Genomic DNA, 26,800 nt, shown 5'->3' with positions numbered 1-26,800 from the left:
AATATCACATGTTCAATTAAGAACGCTTCACTCTCAGACCAATCTGAACTTAACTAGTGTACATTTACTTTCTTTAAAGATAATTTGGACCTTAAGGACTACTACACGAAAAGCTAATTAAAGTTACACTACATGCATATTTGCAGGTAAAAGATACATACTAAAAGTACTAAAGATGTACCCTTGATGGTACCATCCCAGTGACAAAGAAAAGTAGAGTTTGTTACCTTATTTATGAGAGCTTAGCTGGACATTGTTTGGCATTTGGGACAGAGCCAATATGGCATCTTTATCTAGAGAGTATATCTAGAAATTTTTTGCCAGTTGGGACGAAATCAATATGGCATCTTTATTTCTGAGAGTGTATCTAGCCACGATTTACCATTTGGGATGGAGCCAATATGGCGTCTTTATTTCTGAGACTGTATCTAGACATGATTTACCATTTGGGGTGGAGCCAATATGGCGTCTTTATTTCTGAGAGTGTATCTAGACACGATTTACCATTTGGGGTGGAGCCAATATGGCGTCTTTATTTCTGAGAGTGTATCTAGACATGATTTACCATTTGGGGTGGAGCCAATATGGCGTCTTTATTTCTGAGAGTGTATCTAGACACGATTTACCATTTGGGATGGAGCCAATATGGCGTCTTTATTCTGAGAGTGTATCTAGACACGATTTACCATTTGGGATGGAGCCAATATGGCGTCTTTATTTCTGAGAGTGTATCTAGACATTATTTGGCATTTGGGACACACTCAATACGAGGTCTTTATTTGTTAAAAGGTATCTAGATGTTATTTGGCATTTGGGATGGAACCGAACATGTTCTGAGAGTGTACAAAGAGATTATTTTTCATTTGGGCCAAAATCAATGTGGCGCTTTTATTTCTGAGAGTGCATTTAGACATGATTTGGCATTTGGGTCACAATCAATATGGTGTCTTTATTTCTGAGGTTTATCTAGACATTAATGGCATTTGGGACAGAACCAATATGGCATCATGACAGTTTATACTTCAGTGTTATACAGTATAAAGTAATGAGAAACATGACTAGTGTGAGGTTATCAGTGGGCCGAGTGATACGCTTGCTAATAATACACTCAGGCTAAGAGCTGGGCAGCGTGTGTGGGAGAGTGTGTAGGATGGGTGCGTGTGTGTGTGTGTGTGTTAATGAAGGGATGGCAATGCAGAACTGATGAACTGGACAGGCTCCCTCCCATCTTTTTGTCTCTCTCTCTCTCTCTCTCTCTCTCTCGCTCCTTCTCTCCTTTTAATATTTAGTTTTCTTTCTGCTCTCTGTCTTTCTCTCTTTTTCTTTCTTAGTCATCTCTTCTCGCATCTCACTTTATCTCTCTTTCCCTTCCTTATCCTTCCTTTCTCTTACATTCCTCTCCCTCTATCTTGCTTATTCTCTTTCTCATTCTTTGCTGTCTCTCATTTCATATTTAACCTCATTTTTCTCACTTTCTTTATCTCTCTTCCTCTCTTTATCATTCCCTTCTATTACTTTCTTTCCTTTTCACTCTCACCTATCTCCATCACTTTCATTCTCTGTCTCCCCGTTTTTCTTTCTTTCACTTTCCCTAGGGTTTCTTTCCCTTTTCTCTTTCTCTCATTCTCTCCTCATCTCTCCCTCATTCTTTCTCCTTTCCACTGTGCATTTTCTCTCTTCCTTCTCTTTCTCTCTCTCTCTCTCTCTCTCTCTCCCCTCTTCTTTCTATCAGTCATTGCCTTCATTCTCTCTCATATTCTTCCTTCTCGCTCTTTATCACTATTCACTCTCTCTTTCTTTCTATGATCTCATCTATAATTGAGTGCTCCTTCTGTAGAGACTTCATTTGCTGCTCTGAATTATGAATGAGACATAGAGCACGTACACTCACGGACACACACACACACACACACACACATACACATGCACTACACTATCACTATAAACCAGAAAATGGTGTGTGTGTGTGTGTGTGTGTGTGTGTGTGTGTGTGTGTGTGTGTGTGGTCTGCATATAACTTTCTTAAAACAGTTGACCATGAGAGGGCATTGGGGAAACACACAAACACACACATGCACACACAAACGCACACACACACCTTGTTATATTATGACTTCATTCTTGAAATCTTGTTTTAAAACAGTGTTCTCACAATTTTAACCACTTGTGCTGTGAACATTTAGTATATTCTTTAATACAGAATGTTGCTGTTATAGGAAAATGATCAGTAATGTGGCTGTTACTGCTACCACCACAAAGCTGACTATATTCCTATAACAGCACATCCCAAAGTGTTTTATTCCTCTTATACCACAGCCATTTGTCAATGATTACAATATTTTCTTAATTAAAATACATCACGCCCTACTTTTTATCCATTTGTAGTTTTGTATAACCTTGTGAAAAGAAAAGAAGTTAGTTCCCGTTTTTACTTCCGTTATAGCAGCTATAAACATCCGTCCACTCACACCAGCTTCTTTTTTCGCTATTAAAGTTAATAACAACAGTTAAAAATGCAGTTGTCATGTTACAGAGAAACCACAAAGTGCAAAGTTCTCTGTCATTAAGATTTTCTTGTGTCTTGTGTCTTGTGACATTCTTGAGCTATTACAAAGAGCTTTCACTTGAGACTCCTACTGTAATGGTTAAATAAATGTCTCCTCACAGAACATCTCATTGCCTCATCAACTTCTTCTGACCAATCAGAGCCGAGAATAAATATACCCATTTGTATATGTATATAGCTTTGCTATGCACTAACATCTAATAACTAGCTTGCAGGTGAGAGTGTGAAACTAGCTAACCAAGAGTTCAAGTTAAACAAAATCAGCGACATACTCAGGATATAGTTACATCACTGTAAGTTTTGAAACCAAATAAAACAATTTCAGATATCAGACACCATTTTTTCAGTTACCATACAACAGCCATAATCAAATCCATAGAAACATAATTGAAGCACCCAACAGTTTTTGGTGTGCATGCATATTGTAACAGCTGATACTGACATTTAGACATTTATTGACTTAGTTTACTCCTCTTTAAGTTCTGCTGTCAGTAAAATAAAGAAATAAAAATAAACTCTATTTCTGAGCACGCATCAGTGATCCAGACTTATCAGAGTCACGACATGTGATGCACATGTAGGTCTTCCTCGAAGGGCACACACAGAAACACACATACACACACAGCACTTTAAATAGCCTGTTTCAGTTCCACATTATTGCTGAGAAGTGCAAGGCTAGCAGTTTGGAGGTGGGGTCACTGAGGGAGGGTGTGGGGGTGGCAGATGACATTACGCTAAAACGGGTAAAGTTACGTGCATGAGTATCTCAGATTCGTCTTTTCTTGCTGGGAAAAACAGCGGGAGTTTTTACAGTTCTTGTGTATGTGTGTGTGTGTGCATTTGAAAACAGAGAGAGAGATTGAGAGAGAGAGAGAGAGAGATATGGGGAGAGACAGAAATAGTGAGATGTCACATCACCTTTTAGCTAGTTCAAATCTATTCTTATGCCTATGCACAGAACCCTTTTTTTCCCCACATAAACACATATATCTTAAGGTAGTAGGTTGTGAGTTCAAATCCCAGAACTTTCAGAGAGGCACTTTTTCCTTCAGAAAAAGTGTGTTTAGAGTGACGGCTAGCTGCAGTCCCTGAGACCAACCTACATGATCAGCAAAGCCTCAGGCTAAGTGGAAAGGTTGAAGTTTAGATATAAAAGAATGGTGAAGAGATGGAAATTATTTAATGTTTGTCATTATAATGATTTTATTGAACTATTGAAAAAAGTGGGAATTTAATACATTACATATATTTCGATAGAGTATTTTGTAAGAGATGACAGGGCAGTAAGGTCGACAGAGCTGATAAAATCACACTACAGAGGGAACAGAGAGAGCCAAACAACCATAAGACAGAGGTTATTGTTTCTATATACTTTATATATATATAATAGTCAGAGGTAAAGCTTTAACTTTCTGACACAGGAAAGTCTTAAAGGTGGAGGAGTTTGCAGTTTCTCTGTAAACTGCAAAGGCTGGTGAGAGAACAATTGTTTATAGCTGCTGTAATGTAAGTGATAACGGGAACTAGTGTCACGAATGGGAGGTGAAGGCAGATGCAAGTGAAGACAATTTATTAAGTAAAGTGCAAACAAACAACCAAAAACATGAACTGTGGTTAAGAGGCAAAAAACATACAGACTTAGAAGCGATACTCCACTGCAGACACTAAAAAACTAGACCTTAAATAGTGGCGCTAATCAAGGTGAAGCAGGAAACAGGTGCGAGTGATAGTGACATGTGATGTGCTGGGGCTGATGGGTAGTGTAATTCTGCGCCCCTTTGGCACTACCATGACAGAACCACTAAACACAGTCAAGAGGGAGTCCTGGACAGTGATGTGAGATGTCTCTAAACTGATAAGGGCCCTTAGGCCGACAAAGTTCTTTGGAAGTGATACCCTTAGCGTAGCTGGCAGGAGACGTGATGTCCTCCACAAGGCAGTGAGGCAGAACAGTCTCTTCAGTCAAAGCTTAGTGGTGGTGCAAGGTCCAATGCGGAGCACGAGAGCGGAGCTACGGCCACAACAAAGCCAGTGGGGGGAGCGAAGCCCAAGGTGGAGCTAGAGGGGGAGCGACATTCTCCACAAAGCAAGGGGGGGACGTACACCATGAAACAGGGGTAAGGTGCGATGTCCTCAGCGGAGTGACATCCTCAGCGGAGCAAGGAGGTGGATCGACATCCTCAGTCAGGCAAGGAGGTGGAGTTACATCCTCAGTCGAGCAAGGAGGCAGAGCAGCGTCCTCAGTGGAGCGGGAAGGCGAAGCAACTTCTGAAGCGGAGCCGGGTGGCATAGTGATGTCCAAGGTGGAGCAGGGAGATGGAGTGATGCCCATGGCGTGGTCGTGAGCTCTGTGGGGCTGATTGGACATAATTTGTAGGAGGAGTAGAGACAAAACCATTTTTGACAAAATCCAAGATGGTCGACCGGAAGTACACTTGAATTTCAGATCTTGTGCGTTCACTTCAGCGCACTCTAGGGAATTATAGGAAAAAAGAACTGTGAATTTAATTCACAGTTATATTCAAATGATATAAGGAAAAAAATAAAAGTTGTTACAGTTCTTGACTACAAGGTAGCACAGTCATGAAACATCTTAGATACATTCAGGGCATGGTCCTGAAGATACTTAGTTTCGAGATGATACTTAGATGCATTGCTGAGATACACCCTCACATCCTGTTTTTGCATTTGCCAGCGTGTTACAGGAGAACGGTCTGAATGTCAATATTCTTTGATAATTTTTGTTCAGACAGGTGTCAAGATGATGTAAGCCAAATTTGGTGAAAATTGGACAAAATTTGGAGGATGAGTAGCAAAAATGGCAGTTAGATGTAAGCATTTTATAGAATGTTATTGTTACTTTTGAAAAGTAGGTAACACTGGCATGGAATTTGTTGCATAACCTCAGGTCATGGTCCTGAAGATGCCTACCATGTTCTGTGTCAGTGGGCAAAGTCGTTGCTGAGATACAGCCTCACTTCCTGTTTGGCCCATTACAGGCAAACTGTTTGGAGTAATCAAAAATTTTTTTGATAACTTCATGAGGCTTACTCTTTGGTGATGATTGGCCAAAGTTTGTAGGAGGAGTAGTGAAAAAAGTTTTTGACAAAATCCATGATAGTGGAAAATCTCACTAGGCGGAAATTGACGTCATAGGGTGTGTTGAACTTGTCTCGACCCAGGGAATCCAGGGATTAAATTTTGGGCACGTGGTTCCCCCAATGAACTGTAGTTAGGAGGCAAAAAAACATTTAGACTAGAAGTGATACTGTGGCACACATGACAACAAATGACAATAGAACAGCAATAAGATGCTGAAAAACTAGAACTTAAATAGTGGCTCTAATCAAGGTGAGACAGGAAACAGGGGTGAGTGTTATTGACATGTGTTGTACTGGGCCTGATGGGTAATGTACTTCTGCACCCCTACCACTACTACTATCAAACTACTGTCGTCCCACAACATTAACTGTATAAACGGATAAAAAGTATGACACTGTAAATTAATAAATACAAAACTAATAGCACTGGCAAATTGATGCGGAAAAAGGGAAGTTAAAACACTTCAGGATGTGCTGTTATAGGAAAATAATTAAGATTTGGGTGGTAACAGTATCTTCGTTTCATCACACCACCCTGTCATTGGTTGTTTTCCTATAACGTCACAGCCCAAAGTGTTTTTTTCTGCATTTAATCAATTGACAAAACACACAAACTTGTAGAATTTAAAGTGATGGTGCTCTTTTGCATTCAGATGCAGAAGAATCTGTTCATTGCTTGAATGTTATATATTCTTATATGAGGTTCAGACCCCGTAAGGGTTAAACCTTAAAAAAATGCTGTCATACCTAAACCACATGGAGAGCAGTATGATAAAAAAGAGAGTGATACAATCACAAAACTAATACACGTCACAAAATAGACAACAGTCGAGATATATTGCTAAATTAAAAGATAGACAGAAAAACAAACAGACATATAAATAGATAGATAGACAGACAAAACAGTCAATATATTTTTGGCAGTAATGCAACTCTGAATAAACTCAGCACTTGGATTCACAGTGATTTTTACAGTAACAGTCTGAATAAGAAAATGATTAGTACGTGTGTCTCTATGTGTGGGAGAACAAGAGCGAAAGAGATCCTTGAGTTCAGCGAGTTCATTTGCCAACTAAAATAATATCGCTCCAAATACATATTCGGTTAAATCCGCCATAGTGCCTGAATAAAATTGGGTTAAAGGTCATGTTTCTTGTGTCTCAACTCGTTTTCAGTTAGTAAGCATTATAAAACTCTTATTAAAAAAAGGGAAGGATCCAGTGTCACTGCTTTCAAAACTTTAATTTTACTCTTGTTTTTCAAATTTGAGGCTAATTAAAGCCATGCCCAGTAAAAGGATGATAATTCTCAATGTTGCACCAAAAATTGCCCTTAAACCATTTAGTCCCACCTACTGAAAATTAAAATAATTTGCATAATATGCAAAACCAACTTCTAGGACTAAAACCTAGTCTTAGTCTTCACAAAATTTGCGATAGCACTCAGTAAACTTTGAAGCATGCCATCTTGGTGGTGCAGAGCTTCATTAACTCAAACACCTTTAACTTGTGGTTGCATGGGTTCACAAGAATTTGAAAGGTATATTCAGGATAACATCCTGAGGATGTGCGCAGATTTGAATGAGGTCATTCACATGTGGTGGAGTTATTTTCAAATAGCTGTTTGTAAGGAAGTCTTATACTTGGTACACTGCATCATTGTGCTAATCTTAACTGGATTTCTAATGATGACTGGGCTCCTTAAAAAACATGGGCCCCATCAGCCAATCAGATTTCAGCAGGCATTTCTCAGGGTTAGCACTGAGCTACAATCTTGAAACTTGAACAGTATTTTCAACTATGGTATCTTTATTGTTGAAGTTCTATGTAATTTGGCAAGGACTGGCTACTGGGGATGGTCTTTGCAATGTGTCCTTGGACCCCGCAGACTGCTGCTCGCAGCTATATTTTATTTATTTGTCCTTCATCGATGTTGTCAATGAGATACTGTGCATCTCCCGAGATCAAAAAGAACAAAAAAAGAGTAACATACCACAATTCTTTGAGACATGATAAGCAATTTCAGAGATGTTACTTGACAAAGCTGAACTGTCATATTCATTTTCACAATGTAGATTTAATGTTGACATCTCAAAATGTGTCATGATACACTAGATAGCTGAATTTGCAATGTCAAAAACAAGTCAAGATCTTTTTATCTGGTTTTACCTCAGCTAAGCCATATTTACTAAGTGTGACTCAAAATTCATCACTGCTTTGTTTCAGTTTTGGTCACAAACACTACGATGATTAATCTGGATGCATTATAATATAATAGTAACACCTTAACACTAAAATTACGTTTATTACGTTCAAATATTAAGCTAATTTCCAAAAGGATGACAAAAGTAAAATGCAAACCATGTGTTTCTATCAGATCCTTAATGTGGAGTAATAAGGGGACACCAAAAAGTGTGTGTGAGACAAACACAGTCATGCAGAGACTAAAATACACACTTGCTACAGAATTATTATTTTTAAACCTACTTTCTTTACTTAGTACAGTGGGACTGCTGTCTAATCATGACAATGCTAGAGTTATTCCTGACTAGGACACCAATAAGGCATAACTGTCCAGCCTTCCTCTTGCCCCTGTTAATCCAAATAGCTCATGTATACAGAATGGTGCTGATGTTGCTCCTGGTTTGTCACTTGTTCAGTTGTTCTTAAATGATGAGCGCTTCAAATGTCACACCTTGTGCCATATGATTATTTGGAGGCATTTCGTAAAACCAGATTTTTCATGTTTACATCTCAAATTGAGAAAAGCTCATTTAATCTCAAGTCTTACCACTGTGGCCAGAACTGTGTATGTGTCTGCACAATTGTTAGATTTGTGGCTCTGTGATGCTTTGCCCAGAATTGTGGCTTTTTCACTTGCTGCTGTGGCCAGAATTATGGCTCCATATCACTTGTTGATGTGCTCAAAATTCTGGCTCTGGGTAATTCTCACTGTGGCCAGAATTTGATCTCCATGCCTCTTCTTGCTGGAATTCTGGCTATGTGATGCTTTGACAAAAGTATCACAACTCTGTGCTGCTTGCGATTGTGACTAAACTGGTGGTCCTTTCTAATTGTGGCCAGATTAATGGTTGCATGACACAACCATTGACCACAACATTGGCCAGAATTATGGCTCCATGCTGCTTGTCACAGTGGCCAGAATCATGCCCTTGATTTGCTTCACACTGTGGCAAAAGTTGTGACTCAGATCCTTGTGGCTGGAATTGTGGTTCTCTCTTTCATGTTCTTGTGCCCAAAATTGTGGTTCTAGGCCTCTTGTTACTGTGGCCTGAGTTACACCTCAATGTTGTTGCTATGGCCAGAACTGGTCAAGAACCTTGACCTGTATTGTGACTCAGGGTCGCTTGTGGACTTGTGTTGTGGCACTTGGTCCATCGTGGATGTGGATGTGGCCAGTATTGCAGCTGAAAATCTGGCACTTGGTTACTTGTGGAAGTAGCCAGACTTGTGGCACTTGGTTGTTTGTGGACATGGCCAGAATTGTGGCACTTAGTCACTTGTGGATCTGGGCAGAATTGTGGCACTTGGTTGCTTGTATATATGACTGCAATTGTGGCCAGAATTGTGGCACTTTGTTTGTTCTGATATGACTACAGTTCACGGTTGTTCATGGTTCAGGGCCTTGTTCAGAGAGCTGGCATCTGAACTCAATCAGTATCACAAAGCCTTATCCACTGAACAGCCAGAATGACTAGGTCCTGGATGTCTTTGTGCCTGAAATTGTGGATCTTTACCTCTCGTGGCTGTGCCTGGAATCCTGGTTCGTGATACTTTTGCAAGAATCATGGTTTTGTGCCACATGTTACTCTGGCCAGAATCATGAACAGGTCTTACATGTAATTGTGACCAAAATTATATTACTTTCTGTGTTACTATGGCTTGTTGTTAAAGTTAAAAACAAATGTGGCTCTGTGCTTCCTGTTACTGTGCTTGGACATTCATTATAGGGATATGAATGACTGCCTGAAAGTGAGGTTACCCTTCACCCTCTAAAGGTTATCAGCTATTTGTGAGGACATAGCTAGAAGATGTGACCTGAATATTAACTAAAATATTAATTAATTAATTATTAATTAAAATAAATATAAGTGAAAATTAATGGCTAAAAATAAAATAAAATCTTATTTGTACTTGCACAGCCATCAAAGGAAACCATTCAGATTTACATTAATATATGCTAATGTAAAATGAACTTAACAAAGTTCATTTAAATTCTGAAGATATTTATACTTTTATAAAAACTTTGTATAATATTTAACACATGGAGGAAAATAAAAGATCTTTCACAGAACAGTGCACAAAAGTTCAGCTCTGGTAAAAGGTCTTCTGTGTAATTTCTGTACATAAGGAGTCTCTTGCGCATTCTATAGACAGCACTTCCTCATTCTTTTTTTGTTCCCTTTTTTCAGTCTTTTCTAACAGTCGATACTAAGAACCAGTACAAGCGCTTGATAGATAAAAAGAGTGTAATTGTCTGTTGTGCAATGTTGTGTGTTTGTTCCTCTGTTGTGCTTTCATCCTGCTCTTTTATTCACCAAGCAAACAAAAGTGTAAAAGAAAAGAAGACAGAATTCATGACAGAATGTGGGTGGACACAGTCGGCTGGAAAGACGCAGGGTTTAGACAGACTGATGTGTGTGTGTGTGTGTGTGTGTGTGTGTGTTTGTGAGAGTGATCTTCATGATTGAGAATATCAAGGTCAGTATCCAGTCATAACGATACTTCAGTTCAGCGTATCTCAGATCTTTCTATCTGAATCATAGCCTACGCTACAGAGAAAAACAACACACGCAGTTTAGGGTCACAACTCTGTGTTCATACATGGGACAAGTGGAAAATGGTGATAATTTATTTTTTTTTTACTGACAGCCGTGTTATATAATCAACCAAATATAAATAATGATATAAGACCAACTATGTTGTTATTAAGAATGATTATGAAGCTCCTACTAAATAATTATAGCTATGCTTTTTTAATTTGGAAAAAAAATATTTGCAATCAACTATAACACACACACTCACACAAGCCATGAAAACAGATAGCCTCATTTTCATATTAAATTTGTTATAATTATGTTAAACACACACACACACACACGTATATATATATATATATATATATATATATATATATATATATATATATAATTTTTATTATACACTTTTTATTTAAAGTGATTTTATTTAATCATATTAAATGCACTTTTGATATACCATATATATTCCTTCCCCAAACTGCTGCCACAAAGTTGGAAGCACACAACTGTATAGAATGTATTTGTATGCTGTAGCATTACAGTGTCCCTTCACTGGAACTAAGAGGCCCAAACCAGTTCCAGCATGACAGTGCCCCTGTGCACAAAGCGAGCTCCATGAAGACATGGTGTGTGAAGGTTGGAGTGGAAGAACTCGAGTGTCCTGCACAGAGCCCTGACCTCAACCCCACTGAACAACTTTGGGATGAACAGGAACACTGACTGCACCCCAGACCTCCTCACCCAACATCAGTGCTTGACCTCTCTAATGCTTTTGTGGCTGAAGGGAAAAAATACAAAAAATTATAGGTTATTATAAAAGCAAAGGGGGACTATATCTTGAATGGGATGTTCAACAAGCACATATGGGTATAATGGTGCTTGGCCATATAGTGTACTTTGAGATACACAGAGCTGTATGCACTACTACTACTACAACAATGACAACGACGATTATTACTAATGCTAATACCAATACTACTACTACTACTATAAATAATAATAAGAAGGAGAAGAAGAAGAAGAAGAAGAATTTGGCACAAATAAAGGTCTAGTTAATTTCTTAATGACTTCAGTAGAGGTTATAGAACAATATCCAGTATAAACCTACACTTAGGAGTGTACAGCACACATATTTGCTTAGGATTTATATTATATAAAATATAAATATAAAATATAAAATATCCTTCTTTCTCTTGTCTTTTTAGTATATGATTAAGAATACCATAGAGGAAGCAACAATGAGTATACTTTATTTTACACTCCTGCATAGGTTTGGATCAGATCTTTTCCTTAAACCTCTACTGTAGTCATCACTGAATTAATATTAATACTTTCAAAGAGCCTTATGAGGCGTTATCTCATATACGTCCATGTATATAAAAAATAATATAATATAATATAATATAATATAATATAATATAATATAATATAATCTTTTAACATATAAAATCTAACAAGTCTTTGTTACAAATTTACAAAGACGGTTATAAGGATTTATAAAGAAGTATCCCATCTTGTTAAGAAGGTCAGAGGTCAGGCTCTAACACTGCATTGCATTTAGTTAAATTGCATTGTCCTTTGGTAATTGTATTGAATTGTATTAAACATTAAGCTGGAATGATTCAAGAAAATAAAACTTTAATAAAGTGTGTTATTACAAATTACAATCATATAACAAACTGAGCTCACAAGTGAAAACAAAATCTGCTTGGATATAAAAGACATTTCTAAAAACACAACCACATGCCCTTGTTGCAAATGTGTGTATGTGTGTGTATGTGTGTGTGTGTACTACAGGGATGAGTCAGAAGGCCACTCTACAAAAATTGACAGTTTCAGTCAGGAAGCTGGTTCAATAACACACACACGCACACACACACACACAAAAAACACACACACACACACGCACACAAAAACACACACACACACACACACAAATCATAGGGAATTTCCAACAAAATAGCTGACTAAAAACAAACAGCATGCTTGTAATAGATCTTGTAATAGAAAATATGTTTAAATGTTTAAATGTTTAAATCTTTTTTTTACCGAAACAAATGACTTTCTCACATTGTTAGCTGAAGTCAAGTTAGATGAGGAATTGAGTCAGCATCACTGTGGTCTTTAGGAGCACAGCTTACCCAGAAGTCATTGCTACATATGCAGTGTCCTTTTCAAAAAGGTGACTGACTCTAACTGTTAAACCACAACAACAATGACAACAACAACAACAACAACAACAATAATAATAATAATAATAATAATAATAATAATAAAGTATTTAAATATTTAAAGTTACATTGAAAGATACATTCAGAAAACTATAAATACAGGCAAATTATTAAAAAATAAACAACCACAGCAAAATCAACAACAAAAAATAATCATCATACATTTCTACATTAGTATTTATTATATTTGTTATGAAAATAAAGTGAAAGGCACAAGTGTCTAATATTATTTATAGATAAATTTAATTTGGTGATACCACAAACCTTAAATAATTTCAAGAAATTCAGAAAAACTAAACAGACAATAAATAGAAGCACATATACAACTAAAAAGAACGTGTCCATATTTTATTTTTTAAGAATATATAATTATTTATGTTTATTTATTATTTTATATATGTATTAAGACAACATAAAATAACTTGCCTTACATGTTACATAGCATTTACGCTTAAAAGAAAATAGTTCACATTTCAAAAATATAACAACTGATTGGTTTGATATTGAGTTGTATTTCTCCAACTCCTCCATTTATACATGACAGCTGACTTCTCTCTGCAAGTGAGTTAGCAAGCAACCAGGTTAGTATGCTAAGCAGTTAGCTGAAAAGGAAACTGTGTGAGAGAATCTACGAGGAAATTACTTCAGCTACATAATTGTGTCAGATATCAGGTGTGAAAAATCCATTCCCTGGTACACCAACTCTGTGTATGAGTCATGAGGTTGTTGGAAGTTGACGAGGGGGTGGACAAAAGACTATAAATGAACACTAGATGGTGACATTACTTTACTGTTCAAGTGCACAACCACACTCGGGTTCTGTTTCCGTTCAGGCCCTAGGATCCCTCTGCAAGTGCACACTTCGCTCTTTTAAATAAGGCATATTCTACATCTTTCATAGGCTCCTTACTGCTGTACTTACTCAGGTTTATTAATACATATAATAAAACACTTACTGTCTTTAATACAAATGACAAGTATTTGTTACTCTCTCATACTCATCTGACTTATATCACATTTCCTTTACTTATTACAAAAAATATTAATGAAATAATATTCACATCTTCACTCAGTGTGTTTACAGCAAAAAAATACCATAGTAAAGAAGAAATAAGAAGAAGTAAAACTGACATAGCAGTGCACTTTAAAATTTTACCATCAAATTCTCAAAACATAACAGCAGTCACAATAAAAGTATAAATGAAACTTTATGTTCTTTACTATAATATATTTGTATTTATTCAATTAGTTTTATTTTATTTATATTAAGAAAGAAGGAAAGAAAGAAAGAGTGAGGAATTGCTAAACTCTGCCAGTAGAGGGCAATAGTGTGTTTCCACTAAAACACTGGCTGATCTTTTAAGATCTCAATTTTTTTCTGATTTTTGTATAAATTGCATCTATAATATCTTTTTTTTTTTTTTTAAATACTATAATAATAAAACTTCAACAAAAAAATATTTCACTGTTTTTGACCACATTTCTACATTTTATGAAGCTGAGCAACTTTGAAGTTTTGGCTCCACCCACTCCGCACAAGTCTTGGATGGAAAATCAGTGGGTGAGGGGTCATTACCCATCAAACTTCTGAGCTACACACCCACACCAGTGCTCCAGTTCTCTTATCTGGCTGCAGTACCCCAAATAATCCCATTGTTCTTGGGTTACCCTGGCTTCAATTTCAAAATCCAAGAATCTTATAGACTGAGCACAAAGTCACAGAGTCAAAGTCACAGCCTCCACATCTGTAGAGAGCCAAGAAACCATCCAAGACATTAAGACATTGGCATGGTGATTTCAACGAGGAGTTTAGCAAAGACGTGCAACATTCACAGATTCTATGACTGTGCAATCAACATGTTCTCAGGCACATTGCCACCCTGGTCATGTATCTACCTGTTAACCTCCACAGAAAACAATATACCTCTGAGGCTTTTCAGGAAGCCTGTATCAGGCCCTCCACTTCTTCTACACACACACACACACACACACACACACACACATATATATATATATATCTATATATATATATTAATACACTCCAGCTCTCAAGTCCAGCACATCCAGGACAAATACCTCTGAGGCTTTTCAGGAAGCCTGTATCAGGCCCTCCACTTCTTCTACACACACACACACACACACACACACACATATATATATATATATATATATATATATATATATATATATATATATATATATATATATATATATATATATATTAATACACTCCAGCTCTCAAGTCCAGCACATCCAGGACAAAGTAGAGATGTGTGAGTTCCACAAGTTTCAAGTCACTTTTCTTGGCTATATCAGAATCAGAATCAGAATTATCTTTATTCGCCAAGTGTGTGCGTAGACACACAAGGAATTTGTTGTGGTTTTTTTAAGGTGCTCTTGGTACATACATGCATACATACATACATATCTGACATGAGAACAGAAAACATTTAAATAGTAAGACTTATATATAACTATATCATAAGTCTAAGACTCTATCATAAGTATATCTAAGTCTAAGACTATATCATAAGTCCTGAGGGAATTGTCATAGACAACACCAAGTTCTACGTAGTAGTAGAGTGGCCCAAACTATAAAATGTCTGATGATCCATTAGAAACTTCTGCATGATTGCAACCCATATCACGCTTCTCCTTATTGCCAGGTGTATTTGATTTTCAGCCGAATTTTGCTGTTGCAGACAAAAATCATACTCTGTAAAATAATGTTTGGTCCTGAGTTGAGATCTGTGGTCTTAGAATGCATAATGTCATGGGCTCATTTAGTGCCACTGCAACCAAAGACAGTCGAGGACAAAGTTCTGGCAGTGTCGGAAATTTCTGATTAAAGTCTCAGAGTGTGGGTGCTGTTAACGTTTGCCTAAAATCCACCAACAAGAGGATGCAAAACTCACAGGACAGATACAAATATGGTAGTGATGATGGTGAAATATAAACATGAACATGCTAATGGATAGAAAAATGATCCTTACTACCTCAAGCTCACTTTGAACAATGCCTCTTTTTTTAAACGAGCCTGTTTTCAGCTCTAACCTGGATCACGCTGATTGATGTAATGAGCAGAATGTAATGATTTTCTTTAATCTCAGGTCTGTCATTACAGGATCCTCATGGTATAATTTGGGGATTAATGAAACTAATATGGATCCACCAAGCAGCTTTGACCTTGGCTCTAATTCTAAAACAACCACCTCTACACTGACTCTGAATAGATTTATACTGTTTGTTCAGACAAAGCACATAAACAATTTGCAAATAATTACTATTAATCACAGTAGCTAAAGCAAGCAAAACAAAATGATAAGACAGCTAGTATAAAACTGATGAACTTGGAGTTAAGAAGACTATCCTGAGGTCCTGAACAGGTTTTTTTTTTTTTCCTGGACGGATGTTGGGAATTACGAGTTAGTTAACCCCAAAAGTGAATAAAGCCCCAACTATCTCTACATTTATAACCTAATCTACTTATGAAGAAACAACGTTAGTGCTAAATTTTAAAGAATTATAAGTTTACAATGGGAAATGAGTTCTCACTTTGATCATCTACATTAATCACCTGAGGCAGAAGTCATTGTGGGTAATTAGACTGGCAACTTGATCAAACTGATTCATTTGATAATTGCGTGAGAAAATCACCCTTAGCTAATGAGGTTTTAGACACCTTTAGGCAGACTGACTGCATTTACTGCATGATCTTTGCAGGCAGACAGCCAAGTCAAGGTGAAGAAGTAAATAAAAATATGTTTTGGTGAAATACGTTAATGATTTGTTAAGGCAAAAGATGTCAAAATATATTATTGGCAGAAAAACTTGATTTTTGACAAAACCTAATTAAAATGTGTTTTTCCAGAATTCAGCCACAGCAACAGCTGATGGGTATTCCCAGACCACCCCACATTTGGCTTTAAATAATTTATATTTAATATTTTACCTATTGTTCTCAGAAGCTCATTTGTAAGAGTAATCATAGACCACATATTGTGCACCCTTATTTGCCAAGCTGATCTCATGAAAAATTTGCACGAGGTTAAGAATGCAGACAATGTGTTTTTTTGTTTTTTTTGTTCAATGAAGTCATAAGAAAAGGTACAGATGCAAACCCTGCCTCAACCCTGAACTTAATGTCTTGTCAAAAGGTTTGAGTCGTGCTGTTGCAAATTTGCAAGTGTGAAAACTTGTTGTACATGTCATATTTCTTTAGTTTAAGAATTTGTTTGCAAAGAAATGCAATCATAATTATTAAGACTTTTTGATGTACTGCTTGTTTAAAATCATTGTTGGTGTGAAACCAGGTGCTTTGTTTGATTTACTGCCTCATACTCCCTTAACCACATAGCATTTGAGTCTTTGGAAATGTTATAAAGTGACTTTTACTGCTTTAGCTACTGCAATTAATCACCTTATTTATGTGGTACACATAGGGTCATGTCGATTGTCTTATTACTGTAACAAACAGCTTCATTTTTGTAGTAGTTTACATGGGGGTGGTTTGCAGCTATACTGACTGGGGTGGACTTTTTCCTTTGGTGGTTTCTCTCTCCCTCACCACCATTTGTAATACACTTTGTACTAAAACACCAGATTTTTGTAGTGTGTTTATGTCGGTGTGCATCTGTGTTGTCACCATAGCAGTATTTAATATACCCTCTTTGCATTAACCATTTGCATTGGTTTTGCTTTTTGGATTTTTGTTTTATCACCTTTACTACTTTGAGAGAGAAAGAGAGAGACACAGACTGGGGGATAGAAGGAGGGGTTACAGAGGGCAACTAAGTTGAAATGTGTGTGTGTGTGTGTGTGTGTGTGTGCATGCACAGAAAAGTGCACAGAAAAATGTACAATCCTATAAACTCTTGTTTAGTGTGTGTCAATATATCATTTAATCTGACTTCTGACATCTATATTTTATTGTATATATGAGTTGTAAATCTAGTTCTAGCTCTAATTCCACAGACCCAACACATCACAGATTTATTAATGAATGTAATACAACTATTTAAATATTAGGTTCATTGTTTAACTGTTACAGTAACATTTTGGCAATTGTATTTGCACCAAAGAGTTTATTATTAGGTCCAAATTGACATTATTTATAGGCATGTTTGTTTTGGAGTTATTGTGGCTTTTTGGATTAAACCCATTCAAAATTTGTTAAATACTCCATATTTACACATAGTCCAGCTTCAAACTCTAGGAGGTGGGGCTTTGCTGGTGGAAAGATAACAACTGCACTAAGGAAGGAAGTAATTCTGTTTGTCCAAGATGGCCACCCTCATGCTTAAGTTTGTCCAAGATGGCCACCCTCATGCTTAAGTTTGTCCAAGATGGCCGCCCTCATGCTTAAGTTTGTCCAAGATGGCCACCCTCATGCTTAAGTTTGTCCAAGATGGCCACCCTCATGCTTAAGTTTGTTCAAGATGGCCGCCCTCATGCTTAAGTTTGTCCAAGATGGCCACCCTCATGCTTAAGTTTGTTCAAGATGGCCACCCTCATGCTTAAGTTTGTTCAAGATGGCCGCCCTCATGCTTAAGTTTGTCCAAGATGGCCACCCTCATGCTTTAGTTTGTCCAAGATGGCCGCCCTCATGCTTAAGTTTGTCCAAGATGGCTGCCCTCATGCTTAAGTTTGTCCAATAGTTCCTTTCATAATTTCAGCTACATGGTGATATTTTTTTGTGCCTTAAACCACTCCAGCAAGTCTGTGTGGACATAATTGAAGAACTGGATATGGTCACAGAAAAGGTTTTGGGTATGGTATATTTCCTTTATTTCTATTAGTCTTACATTACCTACATAAACAAACATCAGGCAACAAACATATCTGGATTGATTGATTACATTTTATGGAAAGCCTGTGTACATTTGATTTTTTTTGTTTTCCTACATATCTGGGTAGGACTAGCTCCCCAACTAACTTAACTGAAACAAAACAAAAAAAGTAGGCTACTTAGCCTCACCTTAGCCTGAGATCAGCATCAACTGTTCATAAGAGTTTATAAAGCTTTGGATTGCACAGAAAAACACAACACAGTAATTCACAATTTGAGTCCATTTATCTATTTTTCCTAGTCAGCATGAACACACTGCTATGACAAAGATTTTTCCAGCATTAACTAACTTGTAAAAAGTTTGTGTCCAATAGCTTTAGTTGACTGTGGTTTAAACTGGTTAATAGTTAATAGCCTGGGACTTAGCTTTTAAGTTTATTTATTTATTTATTTTATGTAAATCATAAAGATGTCAAATTAATTATGTACCAGCATGCATATTTTGGTCAGGTGGTTGGTTAAGCTATTTTTATGTATTTAGATTGTATGTTTAATATAAGAATTTTAAAGCCATAGCATAATATAAAATAACTACCTCTACTTGGTTGCATACCAATGCCAGCTGTGTTTCTTTGTGTAGGAGTGACTCATACCAATTAATAGTAATCCCATATTTTACTAATGATCACTTGTACTGTTTTAATTGCCCTTATTATGATAATAGTTTTTCGTGAAACTTTTTCATACACTTCTTTCTCACTATTTCTTTGTTTTCAAATCTGAATTTGGATTTCCCCATTCCCTCATCTTCAATGTTCTATGCATGTAACCAGAGTCAATAGAATATAATTCCGTCTAGTGTCTTTATTTGGGGTAACAGAAATCATGATAAATATGTTTTGTTTTTTTAAATGTCTTTCAATTATAAATAAATTTTACTGTATGTTTTGCATATGTCGGAAATATGGGAGAAGTGAACTTGTATGCGGATATGAACGCTAAATCAAAGGCAAAACGTTTTCCTCATTTTCTCAATTTTCATGTCATTTATGTGGTCTGTCAGTATTTTCTGAGATTTTAAGAGAAATCACAAAATGTTTGGTCTCATAAATGGTTTTGATGGGGAAAAAAATCATAATAACATCAGCTAATAATTAATACATGACCAGCAAGTGTAATTTATTATTTTACTGTTTTATTAACATGAAAACGTCAAGTGTACAGAATACTGCACTTTAAATAGAGTGGTTGTACATAGAGAACACAATGTAGTATCACTACTTTAAATATCAAATCAATATTAAAATGTAATATTGCTTGTTAATGCTATCCTATTAGATTTTACAGAACCCAACCAATCATCACAGTCTGTATGAAATTAGTTATTTCAAGAATATCACTGGGAGAATGTTGAAAAATTGTGTGGAATACTGTGCTCTCACACAGCTAGCCTCCGTTCATAGCCTCATATCATCTTCCCATATGGTAGCTTTAAAGGAATGGACTACTACTAGTGATCACTGTGACTTTAAAAAAAAAAAAAAAAAAAAGTTTAATAAGTGCAAAACACAGCATGTCTATGCAAATAGTTTTACAACAAAAGGCCAGATTTTACATTTGTATGAGACGGTTTCTGCCATTTGAAGGCACAATAAACCTTATTAAAAGAGCACATACTCGTGTCTACACTTGTTACTTTGCTTCATATTATGTTTCAAATGTTTTTTTTAATATATCTCTTTCCACTTGTAAATGCCTGCAGCTGTCGAGAACAGTGCTGAAACATAAAAATTTCCAATTTTACTGGATTATTTATGGTTTCCTTCCAATACATTTCATGACATGTCATTTCACTCAGTTTTTGTTCATACTGCACCCACAACACACCTGCTGATTGCTGATTGTTATTTGGAATCTTGGTAAATCAGGGCTTTGGGGTCTTGTAGTAGTGACTGTAGGGCAATCGTTCTCAATTCCAATCTTGAATTTGTTCTGTTACATACATTAGTTAAGTTACTAAGAGATTTGCTTTTTTTTTATGTTTATTTTTCTTTATTTATTTATTTATTTTTAAATTGAGACTGACCTATGTGTTTTTTCCTGTACACTGTATGGGCAAAAGTATGTAGACACCTGACCATCACACCCATATGTGGTTCTTCCCAAATCTGTTGCTACAACACTGAAAGCACACCATTGGATAGAATGTGTTTGTATGCTGTATAATTACAGTTTCCCTTCACTGAAACTAAGAGACCCAAACCTGTTCCAGCATAACAGTGCTTCTGTGTACAAAGCAAGGTCATATGTAGACATAGTTTGTCAAGGTTGGAGTGGAAGAACTTGAGTATCCTGCACAGAGCCCTGACCTCTACCACACTGAGCACTTTTAGGATGAACTGGAGCACTGACTGCACCCCCGGCCTCATCGTCCAATGTTTTGTGGCTGAATGGACACAAATCCCCACGGCCCCACTCCAAAATCGAGTGGAAAGCCTTCTCAGAAGAGTGGAGCTGCTTATACTAGCAAAGAGGGACTAAATCTGATGTTCAAAAAGGTGTCCACAAACTTTTGGCCATTTAATGTATGTGTGTACCTGTTTGGTTCTTCTTATAGATACTAGGGTTGCATCTGAGCCCTGGTGAGTTTATTGTTTTCATCTTGGGGTGGTATTTTCCTTCTTTTAACCTCACAAAGAACTGAAGTAAAAAAATTTGGTGGACAGGGACAAATATGCCCATTTTGGTGTGCCACTCTCTACTGAGATTATAAGATTTAATCATTTTTGATGGAAGCAGGAACAACACCACCACCACTTTATATTTAATACACGCCAAGCTCATGTAATTTAACATTTCACAGTTATATTAGTAGGAAAATACCAAGAGTAGAGTACTTTTTTCAATTTTCTTTAAAACTATTGATCCAAATTATATCAATAATCAATCTTATTAATCTAGAAGTTGTGAGTTAAAATTCTGAAATGGTTAGAGAGTCACTTTTGGGTCCTTCTAAATATTCTTAACTCTCAAATGCTGAATGAATTCAGGAGTGTCTGCTAAATGAGGTCATGTAAGTGTGTAAGAGAAAAGTTGACAGGACTGGGTTGGGACTCAAGAATTAATCAGCTCTACTCTGTTGTGAAACTATACATGATTCATCTGTTATTTTCTTGGCAGTGTTTAAAAAGATTTTGAGTATACTATGCCAGGTTGCCTTGGGGTGAATTAACGGTTAATGATAAAACTGGTTTTTGACAAGGGATTCATTGGGCTCATGCAACTGTGGGGTTTGATTATTTCTTGTTTTATTACCTGTTTAATTTTTGTGTAGGTTCAATGTCTACATTTTAAGAAACATCTCAAATGCTAAAAACATAGATTCTTTTCAAACCCCTAACTAGCTAACTATCAAAAATACCATGTAGAGAACAAAACTATCACCTCTTATGAATTTTGATCTGTATTTTTATAAAAAAATCTGTGTTCTCTGTATATTTTATTATCTTATCTGTGAATTTCATTCTCTGGCCTCTCTAAAACGTTAGCATGTGTTCGCATGTGTCAGAGCAATAAATATACACATCGAGGCAAGCAGAGGTTCCGGCTGTTTCAGTCTGACCCTATATAACGGAGTATGAAATACAAAAATACAGAAAAGCACATAAGTGCCTCCCGTTAATCCTGAATTCTCTAGCTAATTTGGTATATTTGATATACTTTCAGTGCATATATCCACTTAAAAAATGTACACACCTTATGTCTTTATAATTTGTACTGTGTAATGTATTTTGAGATATTTTTGTATTTAAAAATATATATGTAAAGGTTACATAAAAATAAATCAAGATCTAGATATAAATGCTGCAAAAAAAGTTCCCATGCAAATTGCACCAGGTGTCATTATGCAGTGCCACTGGTTGGGAAGATTTCACACAAGGAGCAATCATGATGTAGATGAAGGAGCTTGCTAAAGTTCTCAGGGACGGTATTCTTGCGCAACACTCGAACCAGAAAAGCTACAGAGCATGCGAAAAGCTACAGAGAAGAGCAAAACCTTAAAACCTTTCTGTCAGTACAACTGGCTCAATAATATGCAAGTGTAATGTTCATAGAACCATAACTAATCATGCCTGGATAAGTACACCACACAACATTTCCCAGCATGCTCTTAGATTAAGCAGGTAAGAAAGAAGCCAGTAATAATTATGCCAAGAGCGATAAGCAATGAACTGCTCCACAATCATCTCTGGTCCTACACCTCATGCAAAAAAGAAGCACAGAAATGTGCCCCTAAAGACATTTAAACAAATCATAACTCTCCTGTAACAATATACATGAAACAAGAATAAAACTATTTGGCAAAAATTCAGCTCATCATGTTTAGAGAAAGAAGGGTTGCACTGTCCCTCTCCTGCCTGTTATGGTTTGGGCAGCAGGGGATGCTGTAGTGAACTGGCCTGGACTAGGAGTGAACAGTAAAGTAGGGTTTTAATGAACTCTGGAATATGTTGTTGGTCTTTCGGCTGCTAACGATAGGGGTCACCACAGTGGATTATTGGGCTGCATGTTTGATTTTGGCACAAATCAGGCCCAGGTTTTGTGAATTCCTGGTTACACAACTGTACTATTTATCCATGTAGTACATCATTATAGAAGGGATTTATTTATAATTGCACTATCTGTTGTCACCCTGATAAGGATGGGTTCCCTTTACAGTCTGGTTCCTGTCAAGGATTCTTCCTCATATTGTCTCAGGGAGTTTTTCCTTGCCACTGTCATCTCTGTCTTTCTCATTAGGGATAAATTCATACATTTACAATTTATATTCTGAATGTATTTATTTCTGATAAAGCTGCTTTGTGATAATGTCCATTGTTAAAAGCGCTATACAAATAAAACTGAATTGAATTGAAGTCCAAATAACAGAGGCATAAACTGAAAAAAGTGTCCTACAAAACAAACAAGAGGTTAAGCTAGTTTACTCTAAGCTGAGATAATAACAAGGCCAGAGATATAACAAAGCAAGAATGAGCAATACAGAATGTAGGTTAAAGCTAAGCTAACAGCTAGGCTAATGGCAAGACAAGACAGATAAGAAAAGTGTTAGTAATATGGAGAGGCAGAGCATAGAGGACTATCTATAAAATGCAAAGGCTGTGGCTGGGGTTTTAGCATGGCGTAAGAGTATTGGCCAGATATTAAAAAGATAATGTGTTTTTTAAGTATTTTATCATTTTCTTGACAGCTCACCCTGAAGGCACTTGTCAAGTTTATAATGTCTTATGTTACTGATTAGATCAGAGGTTATAAATTATTGTTATCTTATTAATTTATCAGTACTTATACTAAAACATCTGTATTTATAAAGTTACAGGTAAATAAAAATATATTTACTTTTTTGTAAGAGGGGATTATAAGATTCTACCTGACAATTCTGGGATTTAAGACATCAGACTTAAAATTTTTTAATTTTGTGTGAAGCCCATCACACGCAGAAAGTTAAGAAAAATCAGATAGAACAATGTAGATTTCTAATTCAAGAGTAGTTAACCTGAACCCATTTCTAAATGTTTAAACAAAAACATTAATATAGGGGTTCAAAAATGTTTAAAAACAGTTTAGTTTAAAAACAGTTTAGTTTAAAAACGGTTGGTGGCTGCCACGATCTTGTTTTAAAGCAAATAATTAGAATGAAATTGAATAAATTTCTGCAAACATAGTCTATGGCAAACAAAGGTTGAATATGGTAAGTACTGTATGGACAGTCTATCTATGTATGATGGATCAAGCCAGGTCTGTTGTAAGATATATTCCAAAGATTAGGAGAGAAAATAGTGTATAATGGCCATACCACACAATAAGAAAAAGGTGTATAGCAGATACTACAAAACAGGAATGCGTGTGCACCATGGTGAACTTGTTTCCGATGAAAAGACTAAAGAAGAAAAAGAAAAATGATTCCCTTTTCCAATGCCCAAACTTTTTGGGATAGGTGTTTTGTGTGGTTTTTGAGAAATAGTTGGGCTGGAAATTTTGCTGTGACCTGGCAACCCTGTCAGTAACCCAAAGTCTTAACTACTCAGTGGATGGCTCAAGAATGTGGGCTACTATTTAATTTATTCTATGGGAGGTCTAGCTACTAGTATTATATCAATGTAACAAGACACAAAATAACATTGATGTGGTTGAAAAGGTTAAAATATTAACAAACAAGGTAGGAGTATCACAGCATATTTCTCCAAACAAGCTGTAACTTTATTACATACACAAGTCAATGAAAACAATTACAAAATCTATCTACCAGATGCCACACCTCTTGATGCATGTGCCCGAGCATACAGCATGCAGCATGTATTAATTATTTGTCTTCAGTTGGCAATTGGCCAGTTGGCATTGTCAACTGCCTTTGCCAATGTAAATGTGCAAAAAATTTGGGTGTAGGAGAATGGGGAAATGGGGAGAATGGGGATTTAGTTTTGTTTTGTCCAATTTAGGCATTCTGGCATTTTTATCTAATTTTAATTAGTTGAGAAAAATATCTGTCATATTTGGCTTGTTTTAATTAGTTTAAGTTTTGACAGTGAGAGGGAACACAGTTGCAGTGCAGTCATGAAGGCTTTTGATATTAACTGTCCTGTTTAAACAAGTCAAGAAACACCTGATGCAAAGTAAAATGTTTTCTCTGTCTAAGTATCTATATTGCTTAATCGTTAGGGACCCTCACAGCACTTGTTAAATTAAATTTTTTCAGACAAAAACAAACAGAATATTAATGGCCAATAGAGAACCTCTTGAGTTTTCCCAAGCCTCCCATCTCCTCATTTCCCTCTGAACCCAGGAGAAGTGTTACACTGGTGCTAAAACACGGGAGTGAGGAAGATCCGCTGTTATGGAGTCCTCGCCACTAGTGGAGATCTTCACGTCCCCCACTGGCCTCCACTAGACTCAATATGAGGCCCTGCTCAAGTTTTGCATGGAGCAGGAGCAGTCCTACCAGACTCTGCTCCAAGCCCAGGTGGAGAACCGGTAGGTTCCGGAACCTGGTCCAGCTGGCGGGTACTCCAGCATCGACTGCCACAGCCATGTCCCACATCAGGCTGTCCAAGATGGGGCTGCAGGATGACCCGGAAGCTTTCCTGTTTCCTGAGCATGCCGCAGAAGCGTGGTGCTGGCCCAACTCGCAGTGAGTGGTCCGCCTGCTGATGCTACTGTTGGGGGAAGCCCAGCTTGCGACCCAACAGCTTCTGGGGTCCAACCTGCTGGGGTACTTGGACCTGAAGCAGGTGATATTGCAATGGGTTGGTCGCTTCCCCCAACAACACTGTCGACACTTCTGTTCAATGACGCTCAGTGAGCTCAGCTGCCCATTTGCATTCACCCAAAAGCTCCAAGACACCTTCCAAAGGTGACTGCTGGCAGAGGAGTGTAGTGCCAAAGTAGTTGTTGACCTTGTGATGCTGGAGCAGTTTGTCGCTCGACTACTGGAGGGGACAGCAGATTAGGTCCAGTGCCACCGACTGGCTTCACTGGATGAGGCGTTCCAGCTAGCAAAGGACCACTTGGCGGCATATCCCTTCTTGCGTCTCTCTCTCACACTCTCTCTCTCACTCTAGTACTTCCCCTCTTTCTCCCCGCCCTCCCCCCTTCCCTGCACCACGGAAATGGGGGCCATTCCCCTCCCTCTCCCCCTGTGTCTGTCTCTTCTTCCCCTCAGGTTAGTCACTCTGGGGCCACAGATGTGGGAGTAAGGCCTGGGCCAGTGTGCTGGCATTGCGGTGAACCCGGGCATTTCCAGGACCAATGCCACGTGATGGAGGTGGGAACATTAGGAAATGCACAATTGGTGAAGGTGAGGTGTGTGCACTGGGATGTTCACAAGTATCCACTGGTGCCAGACATAATCCAATTCGGGGGACCAAAGCATATAATAGAGGCGTTGATTAGTCCCTGCCTCATCCATCCACTGATTTTGGGGGACAAATTGGCCAGCATTTCAGATAGCCCTCAGCATTTGCTGAGGGGAATGTGTAGATGGGTCCTGCAGCAGAATAGAATGGTGCGGGATGTGCGCAATGGCTGGGGAGGCGTTACCTGGACCATCAATGTCAGCACTGTGTCAGGAAGACACTGAGGTCGGGGAAGGCCTTGCTCCCTCTGCTTTCCAGGGAATTCCTCTTGGGGATTTCCCATTGGAACAGACATGGGACAAAACCCTTAGGCATGCCTTCAACCTAGTGAAACTAATTGATGGTCAGCGGGCTAGGCCTAATGACACTGTCCTTCACCTATTTTGCAATTATTAAAGATAAGTTATACCAAGCCAACAAGCCA

At 37.4% G+C, this 26,800-nt stretch overlaps 1 protein-coding gene across 10 annotated transcripts in view; it reads left to right on the top strand.

Annotated features, from left to right (window-relative positions):
• Nucleotides 1-18,241: 18,241 nt before the first annotated feature.
• LOC113545562 (cadherin-like protein 26) overlaps nt 18,242-26,800 on the top strand; it is a 37,044-nt gene continuing 28,485 nt past the window's right edge. For all 10 annotated transcript variants that reach the window (XM_053240466.1, XM_053240465.1, XM_034312097.2 and 7 more), the window contains exon 1: nt 18,242-18,447. The gene's annotated coding sequence lies outside the window, so the exon portion shown is untranslated. The remainder of the gene's footprint in view (nt 18,448-26,800) is intronic.

This window comes from Pangasianodon hypophthalmus, chromosome 16, assembly GCF_027358585.1.
Source record: "Pangasianodon hypophthalmus isolate fPanHyp1 chromosome 16, fPanHyp1.pri, whole genome shotgun sequence".
NCBI lineage: Eukaryota > Metazoa > Chordata > Actinopteri > Siluriformes > Pangasiidae > Pangasianodon > Pangasianodon hypophthalmus.
This window is presented reverse-complemented; position numbering and strand designations above follow the sequence as displayed.